Source organism: Hipposideros armiger, unplaced genomic scaffold, assembly GCF_001890085.2.
Source record: "Hipposideros armiger isolate ML-2016 unplaced genomic scaffold, ASM189008v1 scaffold_73, whole genome shotgun sequence".
NCBI classification, from domain to species: domain Eukaryota; kingdom Metazoa; phylum Chordata; class Mammalia; order Chiroptera; family Hipposideridae; genus Hipposideros; species Hipposideros armiger.
The window spans coordinates 3,918,452-3,938,686 of NW_017731423.1; positions in this window are offsets into that span (position 1 = coordinate 3,918,452).

Sequence of the window (20,235 nt, forward strand, 5' to 3'; positions counted from 1 at the left end):
CTTTGGCATCCCAAGCAAGTTCTTAACCATCGCGCCACTCAGCCGGCCCTAACACCAGTATTTTGAACTGTCTCTGGTGTGTTGGTTTCTTCCATTTCATTATAGTTGTTTTTCTGGAGGTTTTCCCTGTTCTTTTATTCGGGACATATTTTTTTGTTCCCTCATTCTGGCTGCCTCTCTGTGTTTGCTTCTATGTATTAGGTAGATCTCCTATGTCTCCCATTCTTTGGCAGGTGGCCTTATGTAGTATTTGTCCTGTGTGGTCCAGAGGCCCAGTCTCCCTGGTTCTCTGTGCAACTCCTGTTGTAGTTGAGCCTTGATTGCTTTTGGCATATCAGTGGGTAGGACTGACTCCCAGCTGATTGGCTGTGAGAATTGGTTACACCTAATTCTCACAGTATATGATCTGCTGTGTCGGGGCTGACCCCACAGAGGGGGATTCATTCCCAATGGACTCTTGCATCTATTGAGACCACCCTTTGGGTGTGTTGCTTGTGGGGCTGACCAGGTAGTGCTCTGGTGTGGTTTGAAGTGGCCTCTTGCTGTGTTGTTTCTGGTGTGTCTTGGGACGGGCTCCTGTGCAGGCCAATTTCAGCCTGTCAGTGACTGGCCAGGGGCAAGCTGGTAGGAGCTACAAAGCTACATGCGGTTGGTTGCTGCCTGTGCCGACCTGGAGGCATGTTGGGGCGGCCTTGCTATGTACCGCTGCCATCAGTATTGGGCCTGGAGCAGCTTAGCAAAAGGCCCACGGTCCATCTAGACCTGTTGCTACCTGAAGGCTACCCATAAGGCTCAGCCATTGAAAGAGCCTCCTTAGGTGAACAGGCTGGGCTGGTTGACCAAGTATTGAGAGTATCCCCAGTGATGCAGCATTACCTGGGTAGGGCTGGGTCCTGGGGCATCATGAGGCAGAGCCCGTTGTTTTTACTAAGTTAATGCAGATTCAGTTTTTGCGCCAGTGCCAGTCCTGGGACTGCTTCACAAAACTCCCTGAGAACACCGTGGCTAGCCACTGCTCTTCTTGGCCTGCAGATCCTGGTGAACGACCCAAGAGAGGCTACAGTCCAAGTTGTGGCTGACAGCCTGCCACTGTAGGTTCCATAGGCTGCCACAGACAGTCTGCTGCTATAAAAGGCTTCTGGAGCTTGTGGAGCAGGGCCGGCCACCCAGGAGCCAGAGCGACACTAGCAAGGCAGCACTAGCTGGGTGGAGCGGGGCCCTAGTGCATCACCAAGGTTGCGCACACATGAGGATTTTACAAGACCAATGCCGTCTCAGATTTGGCTGAACGGGGGAGCCTTTAACATAGAAAAGATGGCACCCTCCTGTAGGCTACACGTGAGGCAGGCTACCGAGGGACAATAGCGTCTGTCCCTCCAGCACTCCCCACAAAGCCACACAACTCAGTCTTCCTTCGTAAGTCTCTGGTGTCTCTCAAGTTGCTGCCCCTCCACCAGAGCCCAGGTGAGTGTTTGCAAGCAGGTGAGTCTGTGTGCAGGCCCTTCAAGAAGATGCCTGGGTTTCCAGCTGCTTTCCATCTTACTAGGACGGATGGACAGTGTCCTCACTGATTTTCACTACCAGATGTTGTGGGGACTCCTCTTTCCACCACAGACCCCTCATTTTGGGAGCCCAGGGTGGGACTGGGACCTCTCGCTCTTCAAGGAGTAACTCCATCACCGAGTGCTCAACTCCTACCTGTGCGTTTGAGGTCAGCCTGTTTCGCTTCTCCACCTCTCCTGCCAGTCTTGGTGTGACCTCTGTATATCCTTAGTTATAGAGGTTCTGTTCAGCTAGCCTTCAGAGGATTCTTGAGGTTGATTGTTCTATAATTTAGTTGTAATTTTAATGTGATCCTCAGAGGCAGCATAGTGTTTATCTAATCTACCATCTTCTGCGCATTCTGGGGTCTGCTTTTTACTCATACCTCTTTCTCTCATCAGCTCAACCTGGTTTTCGAGTCGCTGATGTCAGGTAATAGTTTCTTGGCTCCAGTTCTCGTTTCTCTCTTATATGACTTTTGTCATCTCCTATATAGTTCATCATCTCAGTGTTCAATTCTGTTTTTACTTTACCACAGGAGATGAATAAGATTAATTCACTGCTTCTCCAGCAAAGCAGCTCACCACCAGTTCCCACCAATCTTTATCCCCTTGCTGGTATCACACCAGATACAGTAAAATACTTTCACTAAATTAAAATATAACATTACATCCTTATTTTTATTTAGGGTCAGTATAAGAAATGTTTTAATGAAGCCAGTTTTTGCATCTCTTAGCAGATTTTCTTTTGAAGGGTTTGTTTGTTATAAACCCAAAATTCAAATGTGAGGATTTGTTAGGTTGTTTTGCACACAATTTAGTGCCAGATACTGTCTCTTCTACATTACTGAAATACATGTTGTTTTTTTTCAGTCTATGAAAGCAATAAAACCTTTCTTATCTATCTATCTATCTATCTATCTATCTATCTATCTATCTATTTGCTTAATATCTGTAAGCTCAGACTAAATATGACATTTAAGTGCACTTCCTAATTCAAGTTTCTATGAGAATTTTCATGTCATCTTCTATGAAGTGACAGATCTCTTTTGGGGACCCAAGGGAAATATATAAACAACCTCCCAGTATACTTATGTATATTTTTAATTTCTATGTGCCACAATTTCTGAACAGTATCCTAGAATTAATAATTAAGTATCCTAGAGTTAATAATTGACTTTAAATTTTAGTGAAATGATAAATGTATACATATAACTACTAGCTATCCTAAATTGTCTTGGAATCTTGGTTCAACAAATTGTCTAATTAACTTTGATAGTCTCCAGTGGGAACTAAATACATTTAGTAACAAGCTAAGAACCATATATGGAGTAGGATTGGGTATTATTAAATAGAATGGGTATTGAATTAGTTTCTCAAGGTAATCAGCTTTTTTTTTTTATGCTATGACCAGTTTCTCTTAGAAGCTATCAAATCTCTCAATCTTGGGTAGACATTATTTTTATTGAGGTATAATTGACATATAAAATTATATTAGTTTCAGGTGTACAACATAACAATTCAATATTTGTATATATTGTGAAATGATCACAACAAAAAGTCTAGTTAACATCCATCCCCATACATAGCTACATTTTTTTTATTGTGATAAGGACTTTTAAGATCTACTCTCTTAGCAACTTTCAAATACACAGAGTGTTAATTATAGTCACCATGCTGTACATTACATTCTCATGATTTATTTATTGTAAAACTGGAAGTTTGTACCTTTTGGTCCCCTTCACTTGTTTTGCCTATCCCTTACCCCTCACCTCTGGCAACCACCAGTCTGTTCTCTGTATCTATGAGCTTGGGGTTTATTTTGTTTTGTTTTTAGATTTCACATATAAGTGAGGTCATACTGTATTTCTTTGTCTGACCTATTTCACTTAGCATAAGGCCCTCAAAGTCTACCCATGTTGTCTCAAATGACAAAATTTCATTCTTTTTATGGTTGAATAGTATTCCATTGTATGTGAAATTCCATTGTGTCACATCTTCTTTATCCATTCATCCATCAGTGAACACTTAGGTTGTTTCCATATTGTGGCTATTGTAAATAATGCTGCAATGAACATGAGGTTGCATATATCTTTTCAAGTTAGTGTTTTCATTATCATCAGATAAGTACCCAGAAGTGGAATTGCTAGATCATATGCTAGGTATGCTTTTGACTTTTTGAGGAACCTCTGTACTGTTTTCCATAGTGGATGCACCAATTTGCATTCCCAACGAAAATGTACAATGGTTCCCTTTTCTCCACATCCTCACCAGTATTCATTTCTTGTCTTTTAGATAATAGCCATTCTAACAGGTTTGAGCTTATATCTTATTGTGGTTTTGATTTGCATTTCCCTGATGATTAGTGATGCTGAGCATAGTTTTATGTAACTGCTGGCTATCTCTGTCTTTTTTTGTAAAAAAATTCTGTTCAGATCCTCTGCCCAATTTTTAATCATAATTTTGTTGTTGTTGTTTGTTTTGCAATTGAGTTGTATTAGTTCTTTATTTATTTTGAATATTAAACCCTCATCAGATATATGATTTGCAAATATTTCCTACCATTTTGTAGGTAATATTTTCATTTTGTTGACCATTTCATTGGCTGTACAGAAGCTCTTTAGTTTGAAGTTGTACCATTTGTTTATTTTTGTTTTTGTAGTCTTTGGTTTTGGAGTTAGATCCAAAAATATCATCACCAAGACCAATACATATTTTTTATTGTGAGATTTTTCTGACTTTTTCTGTTCTTATGATTTGTAGATGAATTTGACATAGTATTAACATAACATACATTCTCAATAAATAATCACTACTTTAAAATGTGTGTGATTATGCCTCTATACATATTTGGAAAAAAAGAACCCCTTTCAAAAAAATGCATGAAGAAAGAATCAAGTTCTTTAAAGTCTGTATATTTCTACAGAGATCCATTGATATGGTTGGGTGTATTGGTACTTTAATTCAATAACGATAAAAAGTGAAATATAGTCCACCTATAAGTAATGATTGTTGCATGAGGTAGCAGGCTAGATCTTTGGAAAAAGAAAACATGTAAGGAATAACATGTTTAAAATAAATCACATTTTTTTGTAGTTTAAAAGTTTTATTATAATATCTCATGGTTATGAGAGTTGACTGGGCCCACCCAGGTGGTTTTGTTTTTGGTCTTTCATGCTGTTACAGTCAAATGGTGACAAGGCTAGAATCACCTGAAGGCTTCTTCGCTCATGTGTGGTGCCTGGGCTGGGATGGCTGCAGTAACTGGGAGCTCGTTGGACATGTTTCTCTCTCTCTCTCTCTCTCTCTCTCTCCATGCAGCCTTTACACATGGGTTCCTTCACAGCATGGAAGTCTCAGGGCACTTGAACTTCTCCCATGACAACTGGCTTCCCTTAAGCAAGTGTACCAAGAACTTGAAATCATTTTCAATAGATAAAATAAAATAATAGTAATAGTTTAATGATCACCTATTCCATGCCAGCTATTATAAAAATATCTAATCTCATTCTTATAGCAACCCTGTAAATTGAGTACCTATATTCCTGTATTACAGATAAAGAAACTGAGGGTCAGAATTTTTATCGTATTGCAACAGCCCACAAAGCTATAAAATGGTCAATCCAAATTTTTCATTCACTTCAAATCTGAATTGTTCCCTCCCTCAAACCTATATTGTGTCTCCTATGCTGAGCCACCACTCATAAAGCCAAGAAAAGTTAAATGGCAATGCAAGAGATAAATAACTGTTCAATATACATCACAAGAGATGTCATGAATCCCATGTGATTAATACCCAAATGAAGTATAGTCATCAAGTACTCCAAGAGTTCAGCAGAGGAAAAATTCCTTATGAACTAGAATTTCAGAGGAGCTTTCTTAAAAGAGAATAAGTAATCCAAGTGCTACAAAGTTTCAGTTACAAACTGAAGATAATTCAACAAGGTATACATTTTATTTTTTATTTATCAGAAAATTTTGCTTACCTCAAAATTCTGTAGGTATATTTTTCTGTTATGTAGACATTAAAATTCCAGATCTATAAAAGGCCGAGCAGATAGAGTTTTCTTTAAGTGGCTTGGATAATAATTCTGGGTCTTTTTGCTGATTTTCTTTTTACTGCACTAGATTATATGACCATTATTATTTAAGCCTACAAGTGAGTCCAAGCTGCTGATTAAAGCAGGAAGAAAGGACTATTTCATTAGAAGAGACAGTTGTACTTGCCTTTATGGGGAGAATGATGATCACAGTGCTAAATTAGTGGAATATTTCCTCTGCTGGTTGCAGACAGCGAGAAATGGGCCTTGAGTAACCCTAAAATTCACCTTAAATTTTGCCTTATGCCTGTTCGGTGTTTTGCTACCAAGTTTAGAGCTTTGTTTGTATTGGCTCTTATTTCTTACTGCACCCCCACCCCTAGTGAGAGCTCCAATGAGGGACTGTTCCAATAAATACAGATTCCAAAGAGAGGGAGAGAAATGATGCCTGCTCATATGGGATATGCAGCAGATTCATCTTCATGCTGATTAAATTGCCCAAATCAAGTAAAGTGGATCCATGACAAATTAGGCAGTGGAGCCCTGTAATGGCTTTGCAAGCTGGAGTTTCACAGAACTCTCAATGTTTCTAAAGCTGGAGCTGAAATTATTTACTAGAGTTGAGGACAATAAAGTTGCCTAGGTAAAGTCTACATACAAGTGTTGTCCAGATCATGTTTTTTTTTTTCTTCTTCTCATTATGGTTTCTATTCCTAGGCTTACACATTTTTAAGACTTCTGTGGTACCATCCAGAGTCTTGGCTTGGTAAAAAGAGTACTCTAATGATGCTGCAGACATCATGATACTCAATAATGTCAAACTCTTGCAGTTGACTTCATATCCAAGTCATGCTCTGTAACTTGCTTATGTTCTTTGCTCTGTCATTCTTCACTCGCCTTAGTCAGCTTAGCTTCAAGTTCCAGCTCAGATATTTTCTCCTCCAGGAAACTCCAAAACCTCTTTCCCTGCCATGCACACCTCTATCATGTCTCTGAAATAGTCCGTTGGCGGCATCTGTCTGTCATGTCTGACTCCATAAGCTCCTTGAGAATAAAGATCATTTCTTATTCATCCTTGCACTACAGTGCCCAGCTCCACGCCTGACTTGTCCTTTGGGCTCACTAATATTTGTCAGCCTGAGCTGAAGAACGGAAAGAGACAGGAACTTGATGAAGCATGCAAGGGACCTGGATGTCCCAGGCACGAGCTGTGTCTTGTGCATCCTTAAAGGGTTGCTTGTACAGGGATTTTGTTCAAATAAACTCCATGTTATCTCACAGAAGTGTAACTCCATTTTTAAATTTTTTCTGAAGTTCAAAAGTCCTATAAAAACACAGCGTGGAGGTTCTGACAATCAGATGAATCTGTCCTGCTTCCCTCAGGAGGCATAAAAAGAGCCAAGAGGAAAGATGTACAAACTGATGCAACCAGAGAGGTTCCACGGTTCTCGAGGGTGAAGTGGGAATTCTCGATTGCCACCAGGGAAGCACCGAATCCAGGAAAGCAGGCAGAATGGAATGATACCAGAAAACTAAAGGCGTGTGCTATCCTGGCATGGGAGAAAAGACAGCAAGCCAAAGAGGTTAAGCATAAATGGAAAGGAATTCAAGTTAATTTCCTAGAAGAACTGACACTATTTGAGACTTGCTTGGGTGTGCCAGGTTTTCAAAAGCCACTGGCTAAATGGATAGTGATGCTGGCTGCCTTGCGGTGCTTTCCAGAGATCGGCAGCATACGCTGGCCTGCTCCACGGCGGATCAGAAATGAGAAAGCCGGAATGTTGGCTGCTCCTGGGAAGGATCCCCGCCAATCAGCAGATCACACATTTATTTAAGGCCAGCATGAAACGAAGTGGGTATCAGGGCCCCCTAAGGTTTTCCAATCAGCTTGGAAGGTGGGCGGCAGTGGAATACAGTAGATAGTCATCCAAAGCCAGTGAACCGTTATTTGCATCTCCTTGGGGAAGGGGAGATGGTGCCAACATGACAGCACAGGGGAGCATTTCCTTCACTGTCACACTGTGAAGCCTCTAGGAGCTTAGTCGCAGCCTCCACTGACTCCAGTGCTATTTGCATTAGGTCTTCTGCAAAATGCTGTTTTTGCAAAAGATGGTACAGATATTTCCCACTGAGTTTAAAGAAAAAGAGTCAAAGAACTGCTTTATCTTCATTAGCGGCATCATCAGTGAATGGGATTCATGATCCTGGGCTGAGTAAGGTTTGGGTTTCTTTAGGTCATATACTGTCCACAAGAGCAAGGCGTGTGGGTTGCCCTGAGCTATTGAAAGATGCTCCTGAACAGAGAACAATGAATTGCAGTTCCCAGCTTCATACTGAATGCTTCCTATTAGCTCACTATCTTTGCAGTAAATCAACTTACTCTCCATTACAATAGATGGCAATAGTGCATTACTTGTCAGCAACATGCTGCAATAATAAGGCTCTTTCAGACAGCCTCTCAAATACATATTGTGATGCCTGTGCAGAAATAGAACTGATTTTAAAAAGAATATGAGCAATAGCTCCATAATAAGGCCAGATCCAGTATTTCAACAGGAGGGTCTCTGAATTTTCTTACATCATGACAAGAAACTTATTGCAAAGAGCATGATGGAAATTCATTATTTAATTGAAAACTACGTATGAAATTGAGATCCTAGTAATTCTGTAACAGAAATACAGCCTCCAAAATGTTTAAAACCTACAGAAACTACAAATTATCTGGTAGACTCTAGAAGCAGCCAGAAGGCTTGGATTCAAAGCCTTCCCGTACAGTTTACCAGCTGTGTGCCCACAGGTGAATGACTTAGGCCCCTCCTACCTCCTATGTCTAAAGGCGGTAAGAGTAATACCTTCTATACAGGAATATGGGTTAAAGGAGATAACATGCCCCAACAATGCCTGTAACACACGGATCTGATGAATGTTATTTATTATTGTCTTACGCCCAATGTTTTTAAGTTTCTAACATTGTAGGGCCAGATGCTCCATTTAATTCAGGCACCTGTGGGATTCCTCCTCTGTCTCTCTTGCCCTTCCCCTCATGCCAATGTAGATTTGAATTCTCAGAAAATATTCCAGGGGAATTGAATTTTGAGCTTCTGAAATGAAGAGACCAAAGTCAGATTGTCCCCACTGGGTAGGCATCTGACAAAGATTTGAAGTGGCTCTGAGGCATCCCGGCCAACAGCTGAAAATCACATTGTCAGCCTGAAATGCATCAAAGCTATTTGTTGGCATGAGCCACTTCAGGGAGGATACACATCCAGCTTAGTCCTTGCAGAATCACGCTTGGCCCTGGCAGGGTGGGAACGAACTTACCATCCCATATGGCACCTAGTTTGTTGTAAGCACTTGATGAGAAAGAAATAATGACAGTAATAACCTCTCGTCACCCACAAACAACATTCAGTTAGGGACATCTGTCACCATTATCACTACTGACACAGATTCTGATATTCCTTTGTGTTGCGGAAAACCTGATGAAGCTCTTCACGTTGAAGCTAATAAGGAGGATATCTTGCCTAAGCTGTGAACATTACGGAAGTCCACCGATAGTGACAAGCACGCCTGCCCCTGCTCTCCCTGAGTGTGTTGCTGGCACAGAGAAAGAAGTGATGTACCCAGTTCAGGTTATTTTTCTTGTGCTTCCTTCCACTTCATCAACCAGAATGATCCCTGTACCTTAGTATAATTCAAACTCAGTGAGACCCTTGTCTGAACTCTTGGCTGGGTGCCGATGAATCTGTCCCCTCCTACCACAAAGGACTCTGCAGACTTTGGGAGGAAGTTCCAACTAGGAGAGCCCCGACTGGCCTCTTCTTTCTCTTTGGCCTAATCAAGCCCCTCATGCTACACACGTCACAAAATCTTGAATAATTCAGGCTGAATTAGTGACGGGGGTACACAGTGTTCTTGAGACAGTGGTTTATAAGAAATATAAAAGTGCTTATGGTTTCCTCAGAGATGTAAGGCTATATATTGCTGGCTATTTCTATGCAGAAGAAAGGTTAACGACAGAAGGAGGCAGGGTTTCATACCCCTCAGAACTTGACAAAGGTCAGCCCCAAAGGGAGCTTTTGTTTTTTGTTTTATTTTCTCATGACTTCTTAGCAGGTCTCAATACTCTGGTTAGCTAGGAGGAAATAAAATTTCCATATGTGTATACATATACATACATGAATACACACACACACACACACACACACACACAACACACCAAAAATCCTGCACCAATCACTTCAAAGCAATGAGCAAGTCAGAGTCCAGTGAACTGTCTTCAAGCAAGGTAAACACAACCCACAATCTAAGTGATGAGTGCTAAACCCCTGCCTCTTGTTGCATTGGCATTGGTGTAGTTTGGTAGTGTTTGGTTAGTGTCTCATGGTTGACAAACACTTTTTCTCCTAGCTTCATCATTACACATAAAAGATTGGGCTAATGAACAAACGTTCTGAATCAAAGCCAGCTAGAAAAGTTTCAAATGAGATTTTTCTGCTTATCACTTGAAATTGTTAGCATACATGAACCTAATTCCATAAAAGAAAACTGCCTGATGTATAAATAATATATTATATATTACATGTATTCTAAAGGGTTCTAAAGGCCAATGTTCTAAAGGCCTGAAAACAGTATAATAGATGAGAGCTCCATGAATAGGTAGTTATTGCTGACTACTGAGAGACTGGGTCCTGTATTCTCTACTTTGCTGCTTACCTGTGTTCAGGTGAGCACTTCCACACACCCCTCAGATTACTGATCCACTCTAAGCCTCCTTTCTCACAGCTAAAATGAGAATAATAATATTCCTGTCTTACAGCATGGTCATAATGATTAAATGTGCTAATCCACAAATGACACTTGACCTTATGCTTACAACACAGTAAGCCCTTGGTGAAAATTACTGATGGGGATGATGATGATGATGATGGTGATGATGGTGATGATGATGATTTCTCTTTGCCTTTCATTAAACATTTCCATGCATGTGAGCAAATAGGATTTTCTTTCCCATTTCATTACTTTTTTTCCTCATCCCTAAAATGAGATGTGTCAATGTCGGCAAGGGCAAGTTCTCACTGCCTTGTAAATGATCCATTCTAGAGGAGGTGAATATCCAGAGCAAGAGATGAAGTCTTTCCAGGTAATACAAAAAAAAAGAAGTAAAGATTCTGTGAAAAGCAGCAAGAAAGGAAGGGGGGATGACTAATATTTGTTCTTACTATATGTCAATAATATGCTAAGTACTTAACATGGCTTACAGTATTCAATCTTCATAACAGTTCGATGAGGTAGATGCTATTGTTATCCCCCATTTACATAGATGAAGAAATTAATGTTAAGAGAGTTTAATGACTTGCCAAGTGACAGGCAAGAATAGATGGTAAAATCAGGATTTGAACCTTGGTGGGTCCAAACTCCAATCTCTACTTGTAACTACTCTGTTCAAATGATACACTGATCTAACATCTGCCTTGTCTCAACTTTCTTCTTCCATTTGCTTTTTTTATTTCCCTTCTATACATTGTAGTGGTGCTAGTAGTTGTGATTAATTTTGGCATAAGGCATTCATTTATTGAACAAATATTTATTATGGCCCATGAGTGTATAAAAGCAATTTCAACTGGTCGAGGAAATAAAGTGAGAACATAAAGAATTATTTTCTAAACTCCTCCAGATTATTTTTTTTCTCCACATTTTATGTGTTAAGTACAATCTCGCTATCCTGCTTTATTCTATAGAGGCTCTGTAGTTTTTTGTACTTAATAACCACTATTTTAGACTATGCAGTCATGTGCAAAATAGTGTATAAGATGTTTCAAAGACCACCTTGCGTAACTTTCCTGTAATGTTTGAATCTGAAATATTTTACCCTAAACCCACAATTTTCAATAGAGTCAAGCTGCTAAATTGCCTCTCAGAGGCAGAAATTATTCTGTTGCTTTGATTTCCTTTGTTTTCTTAAGCAAGTATTAGATATTACCAATTTTATTTTAATCCTACTGCTATTAGCATGTCTCCCTCCTTACTTGTAGAACTGTTGACAATCTTCAACAATAAGTACTTGCAAAAATATTAATTTTTAAAGGAATGGTAAAAGTTATGTGCACCGCTATTTCATTCATCATCCTTAACCCTGTTTAAGAAGGTTCTAGCCCAGGTTAAAAACAAAACAGCAGCAACAAGCAAACAATTGCAACAGCCAGAAATCAGCACCGTCATCTCCCTCTATGCTTCTGTGTCTACTGCTTGTCAAACAGTTATCATAAGGCTGCCTTAAAGGTCTCCCTCAAGAACCAGAGGTAGATGTTTTTTGAAATGTTTGTATGTGCTAATAAGTCAACATGAGAAGATACAGATTTGTATGTTATGAAAAGTTGTCACAGAGGTGACACTCCTTTTGGTAAAGATAAATTTGGACTCTGGCTTTCCATATATCAGGGTTATTTAAATTAGAAGCAAACACGTAGTGAATGACTGGTTTCTTCCTCTGTACCTGGATCATGACACAATTAAGTGAACAGAATATCAAATTGGGATAATTTCTCTCAGTTACAGAACAAGTAAATTATTATGAGGATTTATGTCACTTCTTCAAATAACTGAATCCAATGATTTAAGAGCCGGAATTTCATTATGTACTTGTGACCAGAATTCCAGCTCTGTACTTACTCTACCGAAAATGCAGTACCTCCTACTGTTTTCTCTTCTGGTCAGAAGTTTCTCTGTGGAATTTGGTTAGATTTTGAATGTTCACTTTCATTTTAGAATATTCTGCTTATCCACTCTGAGTTAGTTTATGACTTAGTCATATGTTGGCTTTGTTCTGTACACTCTGCTTTGGGTTAATTTAGGATCTCAGAGGTAAGGATTTTATCACCGTTTACAAAAGATACATATCAGGAAATGAAAGCTTGTGTACTTCTGCGAAAAAAAAGCAGACTACTTAGAATATTCTGATATAAGCATGCATGGGTGCGTACACACACAACAGCACCTAACCTTGATACGCTATAAACAAAATTCACTCTCACAAAAAACCTTTGGCTTTATTCAGGTTAAAGTAGAAAGAATTAGAATACTCTTTTCAGATAAAGTTATTCTTTTGATCCAAAATATTTGAACTGGTTTTTATATACCTGAAATGATTTTCATATTGTGATAAATCAGAACACTTAACTAAGTAATACATTGACTACTATCACCCATACTTTCTTATGCAGAATTGTAGGCATTTGATAATATTTCAACGGATGCTCGTAAGTACGGAAAATAGCCAGGGAAGGTAATTTGTCCTTACGTTGCATTAAACCTCCTTCTGTATTGCTGTGAAGGTCTGGTTGGACAGAAGGGTAACTGACCTGTGGTTCATAGAGTGTGCTCTAGGTGAAAGCTGCAGTGCTAAGCAGTTGCGGACCTCGTGGTTACCATCTCAGCACAGCCTTCTTGAGTGTGATAGACTCCCCCACCACCCCACAAACTTCTGCATACCTGTTATACCAATTCTTAACCCTGAGCCTTTCATTCTTCTCCCCCCCCCCATGTTTTAACTCCCAACTGCTGAACATGAGGAGGAAATTCATGAAAATGTGTTTTTGTCAACTCATCTGCCCAAGCTCCATTAGACATCCCAGAAAAACTTGTGTTTATCATTTGTTAACTGCTTTAATATCCCATAGCAGGTGACTCTAAATCTTTTCTGTAGCCTTTAAATACCCAGTGTCATCTCCATATCCTTACCTCTCAAGAGGATGACCCTTTTACTTTTCTCTTTTTCTTTTTTTTTTCCTTTTATGAACAATTCCAGCTCGTCTAACATTAATTCCTAACCTCATTTCATCTTCACTTGACAACAAATGCTTCCCATCATGTCAGTATGCCCCCAGATGTTGCCCTAATATCCCTTTCCTCCAGCCTGGGAGGACAAGACATCCCCATGTGTATGATTGACCGCTTCATACATAGCTCTTAAGAACATCTTTGTATTTTATTTTATTTATTTATTTATTTATTTATTTATTTATTTATTTATTTATTTATTTTAGCTGAGTCATCCTGCCACCTGTTGGCAGCTCAGCGGCTGCTCAGCTCGGGCCAGACTCGAACCGCTGTTGCTCAGAGCTCAAACTCTTGAGCGAGCTCTTAACCAACTGAGCCACTCAGCCGGCCCTGTATTTTATTTTTTTTAAACAATTTTAGTTTCTGGCTTTCTTTTGGCTTTTTCCCTTTAGCTTTTTATTGTGTTCAATTCTCTCTACTTATAAAAATAACTAAAAACAATTTGTTTTAAAGAAACTATTATGCAATGGGAAGAATTTAAATGAGAATCTTTCCCTTTTTCTCTAGGAAATCATACAAAGAAATAATGAAAAAGTAAGTATACAGAAAAAGGCACACACACGCCATTTAAAGTGAAATGAGAAGATAGGTTGCTGCTGGGAACGGGGGTGGGTGGTACAGGGCGGGTGTGGTATTGGGCATCTAGGGCCGTGTTGAGCTGTGAACGCAATGGTCAGGAATCTTAGCGTGAAAGATCTCAGAACATGCTGGCAAACACGTACTTCCTGCAGACAAAGGGAGGATCCTAATGTACAAAAGCTGAATAGCAGGCTGAGAACAGAGCTGGTTACCCAGAAGCCCAGTGAGCAGAGGTGGAAAGATAAGTAACGGGAGGGGAGCTAAGGGTTGGACAAGCAGGGGCTGTTGTGAGAAAGCATTTTGTGAAATACCCATGAAATAGGTCCCATAAAAACAGCTACCTGTGAGCCCAGAGCTGGTAGCAGAAACCCAGCTGGACCAAGCTAATTTGGGAAAAGGGTGAAGCCCTGTTGGGAAGTCATGTAGAGAAGCACACAGAAGTGTTGTACTTGGAATAAACATCTGTTTCTCTGGCAGCAGTAGATAGACCTTCGAGTTGTAAAGCCTTTAACTGGCCACACACACTCCCCAGTCACACTCCATACAGACACCTCCTGCAAATGGCAGGTCTGGAAAAAATCTAGCCCATTTAACCTTGAGTCATAAGGAAAAAACAAACAAACAAACAAAAAACGGGGCACAGAATCCATGCAAAAATGCTATTATAAATGTGTAAGAAAGCAGTAAAACTTTCCAACAGAAGAGTCACCAGAAAAGTATTGCCAAATTGTAGCTGAAGATTTAGCCACAGATCCCACCATTAAAATGAGTTATGAAGCAATCATTTCAAGAAGAAAGACCACAAAGAAAAAAAAAATAAGAGCACAGGTGGAAATGGCCACACAATAGAGAAAAGTGAAACATGAGCTGACAAAGTTCGAGAAAGAAGAGAAGGAAGACAAAAGAACCACAGAAATGAAGATGATTGGAAACAGCACAAGGAGAATAGTTACCATGGCTATCGGTAGCCATTGACGGGGCAGAGTAGAAATGACAAAAGGAAATAAATAAAATGGATGAAGAGTTAGAAGGGATATAAAGGAGAGAGGCAAAGGGTAGGCGATGTAGTCATATTTGTAATTCTTAAAAACAACAAAAGCAGTGGAACAAAACAAATGTTTTAAAATATAATTTAAGAAACCTTATTTTTGGAAAAGAGAGAAACTTGGAGCCTACTTTTTGTCTCCCAAAAAAACTGACCAGAATAAGTCATCTTTATGATGTGTACTAGTAAAGTTTGCAAGTTAAAGATAATGAAAGAATCCTTCAGATACAAGACAGAGAAGGTTAATTCTAAATTTAAAAAAAATCTATATAATCAAGCCAACATCAGACTTCTTTTTCTACCACAGTATCCAATACCAGGAGACAGTGACGTAGCACCTAAAAAATACTAAAGGCAAAATGAATGTGATTCAAAAAAGTTATATCTAGCCAAGCTATCCTTTAAGCATATATAATACTATACCTACAGAAAACAATTTAAAATGGAAAAACTCAGAGAATACTTTTCAATCAGTAGTACTTAAATAAATGATTTTAGGAGTTTTAGTCAGCCAAGAAACGACTGGGGAAAGTTTATCAGCTGACTAGTGGTGAGCAATGACTATATTTCGCTGCAGCTAAAATGAAAACATGTAGGGATAAGGGTAACAAAATAGTATGGAAATATAAGATGACTTGATGATATAGAAATAAAACAGCAAACAACAGAATAGAAGAGAATGAGAGGGTGCCATTAAAAAAAAGAAAACTTGCATATGCCTCATTATTAGTAGCTGAGAGGCAAAAGATAGCATTTGAAGCAGGCAAATCAAATAGCATACTTAAGGGTACAATATAAACATGAAGGAAAAATAAATTTGGGGGAGGGTTGGAGAGGTAGAAAGGAGGGAGAGGAAGATGGATGAAGAGCATAAGATATAAAATAATTTTCTAATGCTTATAAAATTAAACGATTAGATACTAGATATGATTATAGTGAAAATCACCTGAAAATATAAGTTTTTAAAAAATGTTAAGAAGTAAATAGTAATCATAGTGGTACCTGCTCTCATCTCTGGAGTAGCTAGTTAACCAGCATCTAACCCGCTCGGGTATTACCCAAGCTTAGATGACCTGAGGGAAGGAAAACACCCAACTCCTGCCATGCTAGCCATCCTCCCACACCTAAAAACAGAAACACTTGTGACGTTCACAGGCCAGGTGCACAGGCTCACTAAAAACCAAGAACTGATCACAGGACTGTATAGAACACTCCCCTGTGCCCCACACTTCAATGCCACACTGCTAACAGCCTATTTACACCAGTAAACACAGAGGATGAAAAATGTTCCTATTTGCTTATATTTGCATAGAAACATCAGGAAAGATACTCAAGAAAATGATACATGTGGTTGCCTGTTGGGGGCCAATAGGCAAACAATAGAATAATGGGGGCTTGCTTTAGAGGGAAACATTATACTTGTATCTTGGTTTGATTTTTTGTTTTTTTTTACCGAAATGAAAATATGACCTGTAAAAATGCATTTTTATTACTCAAAATAAAAATTAAAAACTTAAAAATCCAGTATTGAAAAATAAAATAAATTACAGTCCAACTGCAGAAATTTCATCATAAAATTATCCTTTGATCCTGTTGTACCTTCACACTACCATCTTATTTCAATTTTATATATATTCAGACTTCTTAAAAGAGTAATACATATTACTTTAATAAAAGCATGAGTAAATTATATCAGCTTTCTCCACTTCCTCACCATCTTCTGCTTACCCCATAAATATTTGCAGTTGACTTCACAAGGTCACCAATGATCTCATGTGGACAAAGCTATAAAACTTATCATCATTAATATACCTACTTGTACTTAACAGTTATGTATAATGCTGTAAGTAAATCAAATGTTGGTGAATTGAGAATGTTAGGGAAGCTTACTATTTCAAGGAAATCAGAAATGACTCCTTTTTCCTAGTAAATGATATTTATCTCCTAATTTATTTGTTCCTTAGGTTGCAGTTTTTGGTAGTTTTAAGGTTGTTAAATTAATGTTAGATGAAATAATTTTGATTTTTGAAATGAGGGTCTAGTGAGTATGTTATTGGTTGTCGGAGAAGTCACAATGTATTTTTTCTGTTTTTCATTGCAAAAATGCGTCATGACTTTTCCAACAACCCAATACTTTTGGATTCTATTATGGTTTTTAAAAAAAGGTGTGTGCATATAACTAGGTGTGTATTTACACAAGGCTTCACAAAGTGTTCAGACTCCAGTTCAAGTGCAGCCATTCATACATTACAGCTCAGCCATCCCAGTTCTGCATACACCTCATGCTGTCCATTCATGGACACTCCTTAATTCCCTACCCCAAGGCCTGTTCTTAGAGCCTCCTCACCTGCACACCCCCCAGTTTTGAAAATGTTTGTTATCAAATCAAGTTCATTGGTCTGTCCTTGCTTCCTCTGGCTAACGCCAACTCCATTTCCCAGACGTAGGGTGATGAAAAAGAAGCTGAAACTGTGTCTTGTCTGAGGTGATAAGGGAGCCCTAATGTTTGTGACACAATTGAACGAAAATATGTTTAAAAAATAAAAAAGAACATATCACCTGGAAAATGGCCTTTGTTTTCCTTTTGGTGCCAGAGCTTACTTCATTATGTTAATTCCAAAGGGCCAGCCAAAAAAAACTGACTTAAATTGAACAGCAATCCATAGTGAAATTGACTAATCCAGTTACACTTATTACAGACTCTGTTAAATGCAAAATTTAGTACATTAAATTGAAAATAACAAAAGAGCATACGGTGTTTCTAAATTGCTAATACATGGGAAAGCCAAGGTCTTCTTGCATGAGGTGTGCATGTAGCATAAGGAATGTGTGTGCCAATGGGAATTTTGCAGGCTGTTCTTACAAAAACCTGGATGGTACTCCATCAGAATTCAAAACAGTAATCTTTAACTCTGGCAAATCAAAGAAGCATTTTTTATCTGGAAAAAACAGTCACAAACAAAGAAGAGCAAGTAAATAGCAATTAAGAATTTCATTAGGAAAAGCCATAAAACAATGCAAATGTTCACTGTACTATGTAATGAGCTTCAGCTTTGTGTCTAACAGATACCTCCCATCAGCACATTGCCTGTTCTCACAGCACAGCAGCTTGTGCCATGACAGGTTGTCTTCTGAGGGACTGTCAATGCCAATTAAAAAAACATTCTCAAAAGCACCAAAAAGTGTGTACAGTGTGCTATCAATTATCTTAGGGAGGAGGTAATACTAATGTGTGTGTGTGTGTGTGTGTGTGTGTGTGTGTGTGTGTGTGTGTATGGTGCCTATAGGGGATAGGTGTGAATATGGTAAAGGGGAAAACAATCCAAGCTAAACTTTTTTGAATATACCTTATTTTATAAGTGAGACTTTGAAATCATGCACTCTATTATATAACTATAAAACAAATGTAAATTTAACAAATGATCCTAGAAGCAAAAATACATAAATAAAATGAAATAAATAACAACTGTGTAATTCAATTTTTGGCAGAGTCAGTCAGAGAGGAAATATTTCAAGGGACTTTAAAACAATAGTTTGGCTGCAGATCCGTCGTGGGATAGATCCCAAGGGAAGCAAACTGCAAAATGAGAGTGAGCTCATGAAGAGGCTCTGCTGTGTGAAAGTGGGTAGCAATCCCCCTGCAGACCCTTGAAGACACTGGGTGGGGCATATGTCAGAACTGTTCTTCAGAAGGTCAAGGACACTGGGCATTTATACTCTGTCACATTTGACAGGTTGAAAGTTATCTTCTAGGATTTCTGGACTGTTCCCAGGGCCAGAAAATGTCCTCAGAGAGATGAAGAAAGATTCTTCCAGGCCCAAGAACTATTATGCCTCCAACCTCTTGGACAAACTGAGAGACTGTGCTGCATCAGATACATTGTTCACTTATCACAAATTCTGTTATTTTCACTTTTTGTTTATTGAATTGGGAGCCAAACAAGGTCTATGTGTTGTGATTGGTTAACATGTCTCTAAAATGTCTTCTAATTTACAGATTCATCTTCCATTTCTCTTTTTTTTTCTTTTGCATTTTTTTGTTATTGTTATAGAATCCAGTCATATTTTCCTGTAGACTGTGTCACAGACTGTGTTGTGAAGTTCATTTCTATAATGCTAACATGCTCTGTTGTTCTCTATATTTCATGTACATTGGTAATTATCACATTCAAGTTTGGGTTTTTTTCAAGACTACTTAATATGTGGTGGTGTGCTCTTTCAATAGGAGGTAACTAATTTCCAGTTTTCTTTCTCGTTATAATAGTAGTTGTGATAAAAGTTACTACTTAGGTGCATCAACTCATTTGAAATTACAGACGGGTACTATTTTAATTCTGTCATTCCTTCTTTAGTCAGTGTGAATACTTCTGTAAAACAAAATGTCTTCATCAACTATTTAGTTGACGAGAGTCAGCTTTCGTTCCCTCTACTTGCTCACTTCCTCTCACTCCCAAAGTGCTTCCTGGTGTGGCCCTTGCCCCACCGTAGTTTATAATGGTATCCAAATATTTGTCTCAGGGCCTGCTATTTGGGGGAACCCAGCCTAAAACACAGGGAATTTTATAATAAATTATTTATTTATTTTTTTTCTTGAGTGTGATTATAGGGTTGGTGTTATGTTTTAAAAAGGGGTCCTTTTAGAGCTGCTTTCTAAGACATTTACAGATAAAATTATGGAATGCCTGGGATTTCTTTAAAAATAATTTATGAAAGGTTAATGGGAAAGTGAGTGGAGTTATAGACATACAAGGCTGACATGATTTGACAGTTGGTGAAGTTATGTGTTGAGTATATGGAGGTTTATTATGTTGTAGTCACTATTTTTATAGACGTTTAATATGTATTGTAATGACAGTTTTATAAAACTAAGTCCAAGCTAAAGGTATCTCTGGAAGGACTCAAAAGAAGTAATGAAATTGGTTGCTTCCATTAAGGGGCACCAGGAGGTGAGATAATATGGTTTAAGGGAGATTTTTCACTGTATAATTTTTTTAAATCTTATAAACTTTGACTATGAAAAATATTACATTTTCAAAAAATAGAATAAAGCATATAATAATAAAACTACGGAATTTAGAAGAGAAAGTGAAAAACAATGTGGTTGATCACATTAGTTTCCTTCTTCAAACCCTTTGAATGTTGTCCACTGGCCTAAAAATAAAGACCAAAGTTTTTAACACATCCTAAAATT